Below are 12,422 nucleotides of genomic sequence, written 5' to 3' on the forward strand. Positions count from 1 at the left end.
ACCTTCGAGCGTAATTCTGACACCGTGGTCTCCCAGAAATAATAAATATATAACAGATAGATCTGGGCTTAAGGATTTTTTGGTGAACTCTGAAACAGAGCAAGAAGTCTGTATACAAGTATTATTTTCTTAAAAGGTCTTACAGCTAAATCCTAACACTACGCATTTCCTCACCAGAAGTAACTCAAATTTCTACTCCTCAAAGATGCCTAATTTCACTCAAATACTCATTTGATTGAGTCAAATTTTAAATAGCTACTCACTTGCTGCGCAACACTTGCTCAGTGCAGCACATTGTCACGGTGCAGACAACAGTTGAATATCGAAAGGCAACGCGTATGGTTTGAACAAAAGCAAATAGCGGTTAAATTGTTGACAAAAAGAACGCAATCAAACTGGCTGTGAAGTAATATTGGCTAAGTGACAACAGGTGAAGTGTGTGATGAGGTGAGGCAAAGCGTGAAACGGCCAAGACCCAGAAAGTGCTGGCAAACGAGTCAATAAAGTGAATAGCGTATGCGTTTGCTACAATAACGACAAATTGTAGCAAATAGAGAAAGAAGCGAACGGCGATTTTCAACAAAACGAGCGTTGCGCATCAAGCAACAAATAAGACCGTTAATAAAGTGCGTTTGAATTGGTGTCTTTACTTGCGAATTCCATTTGTTTATGTTTGTGTGTGCTGCCGATAATACAACATTTAACAATAAAATAGCTAATATTTATTATAGATTGGGCTTTTTGTTACAAATTGTGATTGTACGGCAACTACACAAAGTGGTGCAGTGACTGTCAATCGGAGCGTTGTAACGAAAGTGGGCTAAACAAATATTTCTGTGATAGTTCCATTGTGTTTATTTTTATGCCTACCAAAAAGGCATAACTGAATTGGTTGAGTGGTGATTACTAGTGCCAATACAAAAGCCAATGGTTCGATGATGGCCGACCGCGCGGCTGGCAACGCTTGAATTGTTCGAATCGGAATCGGCCTGCAATGCTGGCTGCTTACTTGGTCAGCAGTTCAGTGGGCAAACGAAATAAATTAATAGTAATTAATATGCACACGATAAAGCGCTTGAAGAGTGCATAAATGACATAAAAAAAGAAATAGTACGAAAATAATAATTTTCTATTAAATTTCTGCATTTTTTCACTAAAAATTTAATTATATGTGTTAACTGAATTTGTGACTTGTGTTAATAAAAATTTATGGCAGCAAAAGTGAAAGTGTGTATGACTAAGAAATTAGTGGAGTCTTCATATTAAAAAAATTAAATAAAGAAATTTACAAAAGCGTCAAAAAGTTTTATGTAAACTGAATTACATTAAATTAAAATGAATTAAATGCAATAAAACAAAATAAATTATAATAATACATCAAATAAAGTACAATAAAAATATGATTTAAAAAGGTTATATAAAAAATAAATAAGTCACAAATAAATATTATTAATGTAAATAAAAATAAATAAATAAAATATAATAATATAAAATATAATTATTAAAATAAATAAAATAAAAGATTTGCATTCATATAACATACAATAAAAATAAATAGAAAAATTATAAAATAAGAAAAAAATAAATAAAACAAAATAAAATAAATTAAAAAAAACTAAAATAAAATTAAACAAAATAAAATAAGATAAAATAAAATAAGAATTAGTAATAAAAAAAACAATTAAATTAATTAAATAACAACATAAAAAGCTAAAAAAAGGAAATAAAATAAAACCGTGTCTGCTCCTTGGAATCAATATTAAGAAATATGATAAATGAAAGACTATAAAAAATTGGTAAAAGTAAATCTACTCTATAAGCTTCCAAATATAAACAAACCAAATTTCTTCTGAAACTAATAGAAAATTTAAAAAACAAAACAAAAAACCTCAAGAGAAAAATAAATATTAAAATACAAAATACAAATAAAGAAGAAGCACAGCTAATCTAATAGATTATAAAACAATTATAAAAAATTTACAAAAAAGTACGTGATGAAATATAAATTAAATATTTTGCAAATAAAATAAAAAAAAATTTATTAAACATTGTTATAGCAACTAAAGTGGATATAAATAAATTTGTTTAATATAACAATAAGAGAGTATAATTAATTTTTAATATGATTTACATATAAGAAAAAACTTTAACTTCTGTTTCCCGTAGCCATAATTTACAAATAAAAAAATTTTCCATACAAGAACTTCATTTTTATCGGCCAGTTTTGATGGCAGTTATATGATATAGTGGTCCGATCTGAACAAATTAAATTTGTGTGAGAACCATATTCTAACAAATAAGCAGCTTTTTGCTGAGAAAAGGACGTGTGCAAAGTTTTGGGACGTTATCTCAAAAAGTGTGGGACTAGTTCGGGTGTAACATTGATAAACAATGATGCTAAAATGGGGCATTACTAAGAAAATGGACATTAAATAATGAAAAAGGAATTTGAAATAGAAATAAAAGTATAAAAAAGTAAATTGAAAAAAATATTATAAGAAACAAATCTAAATATTTTTATAAATTAGTTAATATAAAACTAATTATATACACTTAATTATTAGAAATGAAAAATATGTATACAGCTGAAAATGGATAAAAACTTAAGAACCCAAAAATATAATTATAGTAAATTAATTAAAAAATATGCGTACAGTAAAATGAAATTTGAATTCAAAAAGATAACACAATAAATCATTGTCAGAACAATATAAAAACAAAATAAGAAAGTTTAATGAAAAATAAATTGTAAATTATACAATATATTCAATAATTATAATAAATACTGCTTTGCCAGTTTTTTTAAAATTATTTCTGTTTTATTATAAATGTATTTTTAACTATAAATCTTATATTATTTTGCATATATAATAATATATTTTGAAGAAAAAAATAATAGATATTAAAAAATTTAATTTGTTCTAGAAGTTAAATAAAAGGTTCAAAAAGCAAAAAAGGAAATAACGTGAAATTAAATTAATAGATAATTTATAAATAAACAAATTAAGAATAAAAACAAAACAAAAAAATTAAAAGGAGTGGCTTTAAACATCAATATAAAAAAATTAATTTAATAAAAATATATAAATTAAAACTATAAACAAAAACGAAAATAAAATTAAAACAAATATTTATTTAATTAAAAAAATTTAGTTAAAATAAATTATTGATTAGAATAAGAATAAATATATTTAAAAAAAATTAGTAAAAATATATACAAAAATAAAAATAAAAGACAAAAAAAAATTAAAAAGAATTAATTAAAAGGAATACAAATATAAAAAAAAAGAACAGGAATAGAGTTTTTTAATAACAGCGCAAATCCTGCACCTCTGTGCATATTAGTGGCATATTACTCATACGCCACCGGTTATACAACGCAATTGGGCAATATATTAATTTAAACCGCGAAAAATGGAAAGGCCTGCCGCAGATATGCCGCATGCGCTAAAAGTTGACTAATACAAAAACAAAACAAAATTTAAAATAAAAGGAAAATTGAGTGAAGAAAATTCGAGAGGAGTGTCTGATATATACCTAGTGACCAGCAACAGACAACCGGTCATTACAAAATAGCAGTAACAACTCAGGCGGCGGCTGGAATACAGCTTGCGCTATAAACAAGTGGCAAAAAGTTCAGAAATCATTGCATGCGTTTATTGCTGCATGCAAATGTCTGCATGTGTGCCTGTTGTAGTGATAGTGATAGTGACAAATGCAGGAAAAACCTAAATTTAAGTATAGTTGTGGCAGTGCAATGTAGCAATAAAATCAAACTTTAAGCTAGCAAGCGTAATCGTGCGCTCTTTTGACTGCATGTGGATAAGGCTTTAAATGGCGCATGCTTAAAAACTAGGGTGATTTACCATCTATGAATTGGCAAAGAAAAACAATTTTTAAATTTTTTGCCATAATTTTTCGCAATAATTTTTTTGCTATAAAATTTTTGTACTATCATTTAAAGCAATAACTTTTAGTTACAATTTTTAGCCATACAACTTTTTTGATTTAAAGATTTAGCATCAAAACGAAAAGTATTCTGCTATAATTTTTTTGTTCTAGTTTTGTCAACAATGTTTTTTGATATAAACATTAGTTGCAATCGTTTTGTTTAAAATACATATTTGTGCAATAATTATTTTGCTATAAATTGTTTGCCATAATTTTTGCAATATTTGTTTTGTTATCCCTTTAAGAAATAATATTTTTGCTATAATATTTAGTCATAAACCATTTTTGTTTTAATTTTTTGGCGTCGTGGCTTTTTTGCCGAAAACGTTTTGTTAATGCAATTTGTTGTTGTTTTTTGTAATATCTTTTTGTTATAAAATTTTTGCCATAATATTTTTGCACCGTTACATGTTTTACTATATTATTCCGCCATACAAGAGTTTGCCATAATTTTTTAAAATAATTTGTGTACCATAATTTTGTCCTATAAAATGGTTTGTCATAAATTTGTTTACTTAATTGTTTTTTGCTATAAATAAGTAACGAAATGTTTTAACAATTGGGTTTTCCCACTCATTCGCATTCGATAAGGAAATCCGCATGTTCACCACAAATCCACTAACACTGCAAGACAAGTATTACAAGATTGCCAACATATCCAATTTTTGTTGCTGCTAAAAGAGAAGAAAAAAAACTTATAGCAAGTATAACTATGCTTAGCTGTCGAGTTGTTATTGCATTGCAAGTTAGTGCTATGTTTGTTTGATTGCTTCTCTTGGTTTCTTCCCTCATAGCGCTGCATTTAGTTTGTTTGTTGTTGATTTATAATTGCAAAAGTGACAGCGAACCACAAGAAATCGATACAATAACAACTAAAAAATACCGTTAATTAAAATCCATACACATTTAATATTAAAGCAAACAACATAAGCCAACGACAACAACAACGCCCAGCGAACGCTATACAAGGAAACTGGACACCATTTCTTAAGCGGTAAGTGGCTATAATCTGCAGCGTTTGTTGGTAAAGTGGTTGATTTTATAAGGAAGTTGCCGTTTGTGTTTGAAATACGCTGTGTGTGCGTGAAAAAAGTATGCGTATAAAATTCAGCAAAAAGTGTAGAAAATTAAATATTAATTTTTGCGTGTTTTCCGTGGGAATGTCGTCGCAGTTCGATTACTCAAATGGTGTGGTGTGGTGTGAAATAAAGTGACATGAGATAAACGGTATAAAAATCTCACAAATTAAATTTAGTCAACAAAAAATGTAATAAAAAATTAATTAGTAAGACGTCAATTATTCCAGAGCAAACAATGTTCAGTCAAATTCTCTGATTTCTTGTGGGTTTTTTTCATGTATAAACTGTATAATAATATAAGTACTAAGACTCAAATTGAACAATTATTATGTAAAATTCTCAGAAATTCATTTATTTTTTTATTAAAGTTATATAAGTGTTGTAGTGAGTACTTTATTTTTTTTTGCTGGCATGAGTGTTGTGTTTCTTCAAAATATTACATTTTTTATTAGTTCATTATTAATATCTTAACAGCAAGTTATAGGTATGATTTAGTTACTGCTTAAAATTTGCCTTTAAATAAATAAGAACTTCTCTGTTTTTTGTTTTATATTACGTTAATATGACAATTTTAGCTTCTGACCTAACTACTAACTAACCTAAACCTCGTATCACCATCAGCACTAATCAAATTGAAACACTAATCAATATTTCATAAAAAACTATTTTTTCTCAACAACAACTAATGTCTGTCTTGAGGCACTTAATCTACATGTCTACTAAACCTATTTGATTAAGATACCAAAATGATGGTTTTTTTGAAGAATTAATGAAAATAAACTGCAGCAATGTACAATATGTAAATACATATATATATGAATTTTAATAATTTTTGCTATAATTTTTTGTCTTATATTTTTTTGCTATTATATTAAAATGTGAAAAAATATTTTATAACGGCTTAGCTTGTATATAATGTTTTTGAATCAAAATATAAGTTTTTTTTTTAAATTTTGAAAAAGAAATGAATTATACACTGTATTCAACTTAATTATACTATGTTTAAATATATTGCTGTAATTTTTAGCAGTAACAACAAAAAAAAAATATTATATAAATTTTTTTCCATAAATTAATATTGCTATAAAATTTTAAGCTATGCATCTAATTATACTTCGTTTTATCTTTTGTCACATAATTTTTGCATTATTTGCTTCAATTTTATTACCATATATTTTTTTAAAACTAAAAATAATATTTTTTTAGTAAAAAAATTTGTTTTGTATAAAATTACTTTCTCCAACTTTTGCAATAAAAAATAAGAATTTTTAAATTTTATTAAGAAAAAATAAGTTATTATACCTATTACCATATGTTTCGTTAAACTTTTATTTGCTTTACATTTGTTTCAATAATTTGTTTTGCCGTAATTCTCTTTCCATTAAATTTTTGCCATAACATTATTACCATTATTATATTATTATTTTTTTGTAATCAAATTTTTGCTATAATAATATAACCATAATTTGATAGCTATAAAATTTTTTCTATAACAATATTACTATAATTTGCTTGCTATAAAATTGTTGCTATTACATAATTACCATACATTTTTTACCATAAAATATTTCCTATCATATTATTACCATAACTGTTTTGCCATAAGATATTTGTTAAAACAATGTTACCATAATTTTCTTACTATAAAATGTTTTCTATAACATTTTTACCATAATTGGTTGCCATGAAATTTTTTCTTTAACATTATTACCAACAATTTTTCTTAAATTTGTCTTCTATGCAATTTTTAGACAGCAAATATTTTGGTTTACATTTACCATAATTTCCTGGCATTTTGTGCCATAACATTTTTTCACAGCAAATGTTTTGCTCTACATTTTTTGACCATTATTTTAACTCTGGCTAACTCAAGCCTTAAAAGTCTTTGAATACACTTAAACTTTGGTGCAATAAATCAATTTCCTTCGGTAAACGTGTTATATGTATTATAACTTTTTAAATCCATTATGCCTTGGCTAACTAACTAGTAAAAATAAGAAATATATTTCAGTAAAAACAGCCACTTCAATCATTCAAAAATGAAAACCGCAACCACTAATTTGCCATTTTCTTGCTTGTGTGATATAGAGGAAATGCACATGCTGGCAATAAATAACAGTAATATATTTTTACAACTAATATGCATAGCGAAGTGCAAAAGAAACTCGCTTTGTGCACGAAAGATTTAAGTGACAAACCCGATTTTTCATATTTCAGAGTTGCTTAGTGGCAAATTGCGGTTTTTGCACGGATGTTATTAAATATTATGCTGAAAATAGTTGGGTTGAAGGACTAAGGTAAATGCTGCACGTAAAAATTACGAAATTAATATTATTAGAAAGTGGGTTTTAGACGGAATTTGAAATAAAAAAAATCTTGATAGTTATGAGATACCATATTGCTAAAGGATAAGTACTACTTATGGACAACATGACGGCAGTTCATGTGGTATCACTAAGGACCAAAGTTCGTCTGTGCGTGGTTATTAGCCTACTTATAATCAAGTATATCACGGTTCCACGAGATGCAACTTTATTTGCATCGATCCGTATTCCAGCTTGTTGCTTATATAATTATTATAATTATATAATATCTTATATAATATTGTTATATTAATGAACACAAATTGAGAACCAAACGTTTGAAACTGAAGATAATATTTTGAATCTCATTTGTTTTGCGATCTTCTAGTTACTAAATTTTAAGCAGTGTTACTTCTGCTTCAAAAAACTATTCAAGTTGAATGTTTATATTTCGAATTTAAGACTAAAATAAGACTTTCCAATTCAAATTATACTTCTCTTAACACAGGCTGCACAACTAAAGCAATACGTACGAACTTTTGCAATAAGACGTTTTGCTATAATTTTTTTCTATATATTTTCTTCGCTATAATTTTTCCAGTAATTTAATTACCATATAGTTTTTAAAAATAATCAAGATTTTGTTTTACTATAATTCTTCCTATAATTTTTTTACCATAAAATTTTTTGTATAAATTTCTTTGTTTCTATTGTTTTGTTTTACTATAAAATTATAAGAATTTATTTTACAAGCATTGGTGTAGTTTGAAGCACGAGCTCTCCGATGCTTTTTATAGACCACGATCATATTGCTAAAACATTCAGTGCTATCCTTACGCACGAATGTTGATGAAATTCATTCGATTTCATAATATAATATTATAATCTGCAATATCTGCCATTGCTGACACCTGTTTTGATGGTAGGATTCTATAAATTGAACTTGTATCATAATTTATGAAGTTATAATGACGGAATACTAATACATAACTAAAATACACGATGCCACAAGCTCTAAAAAGCACTTATGACTACCCAAAAACCATCGACTTTGAGCAACAAGCCACTCGAACGAAAGCGAAAGTATCAGAATTTCGCTTTCGATCGTAAAATATTTAAACAAAAAATATATAATCATGAATAACTTTCATAAGCAGATGTCACTCGTCGATTATTGCTCGTTATAAAGTACGCTGTGGACTATCAGTTGCTCAGTAGAAATGATTGAAGACAACGATAAAGCGATGTGTCACGTCTTTCTCAGTTTATATATTTCCAAAAAAAATTTAGAAATATAAATCGTAAAACCATTCAGGGATAAAAACGCTGTGGGACAGGTGCTACGCTGAAAATTTCATATGTACATATGTATTTGCGACACTCAGCTTAAGAGAAAAAAAAAAAGTAAATAATTCAAATTGCTTTTACGCTAAGCGTAGCTGGCATGAGAAAGAGTGTAAAGACTGTGTAGAGTATGCGCAGTTGTTGTTGGCGCATGCGTGCGCTTTTTCTAATTCAAATGTTGACTTTCGCGTTTGTCACTTTTATTTTCATTCACATTTACATATGGCTAGCTAGGTATGTCTTTTTATTAGGTGTTGTGTGTGGCTGTTGTTGTTGTTTTTTTACTTCTATATTTTTTTGGCTGCGGTTTTATGTATTTAAGACTTTCTGCTTTGCATATGTGAATTCAGCTAATGGCATAACTATGTTAGTTGAGTTTGAAGTATATTAGGGTGGCACTTAAAATAAAAAAACATATTATTTTTTCTAGTCGTTACGGATAAATTTGTAAAGTTGCGTTTCTCTTAATGACTTAATTATAGTTTTTGAGATTTAAACTTATTAGGGTGGTCCTTGAAACTTTATGAGCGTACCCTAATAATTATGCAAAACAAAATAAATAACAAGAAATTATTATTAACCGTTTAGTTTGTTTATGTTAGGAGAATGGTAAGACGTCTGACGTAGTTGTCTGACGTAGTCGTACGAAATAAAAGAATTAGCGTACCCTAATAATAAATAAAAATTAGTAAATAAATAATTAAAATCAATAATAAATAAATAAAATGCCAATAAAATAATAGTTTTCACGAAAAATTCGGCGTTTATACCTACCATAGATTTTATAGTGTATGCCCTAATAATGACTGAAATTTTTTGTTTTAAATTTCAATAATTTTTTTACAATAAAATTGGTAATCAAAATTTTATATTTGCATCATATATCGAAATTTGTACTGCTTCTGTCTTTACAACTGCAAAATATTTTGATGTCGCTTAATTCTTCAAATTCAAAAAAGTGATCACTCGAATGTTAACAATAATATTAAAACTTTACACTGCTGTGGACCGTGCAACTGCGAAATATTTTGATTCTTTAATTATGCGAATATAAATCCACACAAAAATTCAAAAATTAAATAAATAAATAGTAAGGGCAATGTAAATGTATATTTGCCAATATTAAAATTTTAAAAAGTACAATAGTTATCATCCAATTCATTTTGCTTGGTGCTTCAAGTGAATTTGGATTTGAATTTTGACCTCTTTGACGTGACATCCCTTAACTGTCTCCACGCTGGTTAAAGCTTTAATATATGCTATTTTTTACTATTATTCCAAAGCAGTTTGGGTTAAAGTTATAAAAATTTTGTGAAAAAAAAATTTCTTCGAGATTTAAGGACCATCCTAATATGATGAAAATACATAAATACCAAGTTTATAACAAAAAAGTGAGTATTTCGAACTACGTGTGCGTTGAGGTAGGGAAAGTGTGATAAAAACAAATTTCCGGTATTTAAATACCACCCTAATATAACGAAAACACATACATATACATATATTAACTATATAAACCTATTTCTGAGTATTTCCAACTAAGTTTGGGTTGAGGTAGAGAAAATTTGATAAAATTCATTTCCCGGTATTTAGTTACCACCCTAATATTATATAACGAAATACATATACCAACTTTTTTTTTTTTATAATAGAAATGAGTATTTCTAACTAAGTTTGGGTAGAGGTAGTGTAAACCAGGAAAAAATTTTTTCCGTTACTTAAGTATTACCCTAATATAACGATATCTATATACCTAAGTATATACCAACTATATAAATATATTGTATAATGGACTGCTTGTTTGCTAAGGCACATATTTCAATGGAAATTAAAAGCCAACAAATGTTTGCTTTTTTGTTAATTTGCTCACACACATATGCTATGTGTGTAGATATGTACTTCGAGTGTTTACAAATGTAAATATATTTTGACCTTTTGGTTTTGTGCGTTTGAAATTCACCTTTTTTGGTATTTTCCCATTTTGTTTTGCTTCAAATTGCTTTTTATTGTGCTTATGTAAAGCCTCGACGTAATTTAATTGTACAACAACAATAGCAGACACACAACGGCATGCGAGCACACTTAAAGTACACATCCGCACATAACCTGCCGTAAGTGCTCAGCCGCTTAATTGTTTTATTTCACACATATTTATTGCCGCTGGTATTTATTGTTAACTTCATTTATGCTTCAACATCTTCGTTGTTTTATTACTTTTACTTTTTGTGGTTTTTTCGCACACAATTGTTTGCTGTTATTTTTTTAAGCAAATTATTTGCTTTTGGCATGTTTAAGATGAAAAGTGACTGACATGGTGTTATAAGAATAAGCAGATGTGCGAGTTCACACCGAATACATGCGTCTCTTTGTGATATTTCGTTGATTGTAGTTGTTGTTGTTGCTGCAGCGACAGAAAACATGACAAAATTATATTTGAGGAAATTGTCGAATTGACAGTCATTAATTGGCTAAATATTCAGGTCTATTCCGGTTACGCATACCAGACTGTCCGGGGAATGAAGCTCTTAAGCTTTGCTATCGAACTGCTCTCTGCCAGGAGCTGCGGCAGTTTAAATATTGACCTATATTTATTGTCGCAGTAAATATGTCTCCATTAATCTCTTTGATAATAGAAAGATTTGGCTTCAAACATAACTAATTGCCTTGAGAGTCTGGAAACGCCACAGACAGTTGCATTTTTAGTGTTGAAAATACACCGATTTTCATTTCTATATATAGAGAATTTCTGGTTTGCACTCTCTAGACTCATAATTTTTTTAGTTGGAAGGGAAAAAAATACAATGACATGAAGCTCATGAAGATGGCAAATCTTTGTACTAAATGCTATAAACTGACTTTACAAAAAAAAAAAATCACTTAGAGCCCGATAACTGTTTAGAGCGCACTCTATGAATACTTTTACCAATTGAGCTTTTCAGTCAATCTCGAACTGCCTCCTATACGAAGTAAAGGACTAAAGTTGTATTGTTAGATTCCAAAAGCTTTGTTAGTTAAGCATAAAATGGGTATACGCAATAAATTCGTTTTCAGATTTTTGAAGAGATTTCGCATTTTTGATAATAATATTAAACAAGATGGCATACAGCCGGAATATGCTGGATTTCCTTTAATCTTCTTTTCTTCTATACTGCCTTTAGCAAGATTTCTTAAATCAATAATACCCTAGGAGTCCTATCATTGACAGACTCTTATCGAAAATTTATCAGTATGATTCTAATCATCTTATATTATCCCAAAGAAAGAGGGCTCAATAGACCCTGGGTCGCAGTGCAAACCTCATATTCATTCTATCCCAAAGAAATCTACGATCCTTGAGGTTATGATTTTTTAGAAGTTTCTTACTGGTACTATGTTTTGACACCACAGAGATTTCCTCATATATGTATGATATTATCACTTTTTCTATTAGTATCAAAAGTACCAGTACTAGTAGTAGATTACCAGTACCAGTATCACTTCTAGAATAATATCTATCAGTGTCAGTACCAGAGTCAGTATTATCATGTGAAATTAAAATTCGTTGGTTGTTTCCGTTGAACCATCAATCCTTACTTAATTTGTAGTCCAATTTTTCAAGGCCATTACCTACAAGTGGTGGCCACAATGTAAAGAGTCCAAAGTGCTAAAAATCTCCTTCTTCGGCTTCATCGCTCAAAACTGAGATTACTGAGAGATACGTGGATGGAGAGAAGTCGTCGAAGAAGAACTTAAAGGGAAGGTTGGAGGA

The 12,422-nt window shown here is 28.3% G+C and overlaps 1 protein-coding gene across 3 annotated transcripts in view; it reads left to right on the forward strand.

Annotated features, from left to right (window-relative positions):
* The first annotated feature begins 307 nt into the window (after nt 1-307).
* The window catches only part of LOC106615419 (mucin-4), a 33,785-nt gene continuing 21,670 nt past the window's right edge, over nt 308-12,422 (forward strand). Inside the window, exons 1-2 of one of the 3 annotated variants that reach the window (XM_070109378.1) lie at nt 308-430; nt 4,746-4,945. The gene's annotated coding sequence lies outside the window, so the exon portion shown is untranslated. Of the gene's footprint in view, nt 448-4,745; nt 4,946-12,422 lie in introns of all 3 variants that reach the window. The other 2 variants (XM_014231623.3, XM_070109379.1) reach the window with 2 other exon arrangements.

The sequence above is a fragment of the Bactrocera oleae genome, chromosome 5 (assembly GCF_042242935.1).
Source record: "Bactrocera oleae isolate idBacOlea1 chromosome 5, idBacOlea1, whole genome shotgun sequence".
NCBI classification, from domain to species: domain Eukaryota; kingdom Metazoa; phylum Arthropoda; class Insecta; order Diptera; family Tephritidae; genus Bactrocera; species Bactrocera oleae.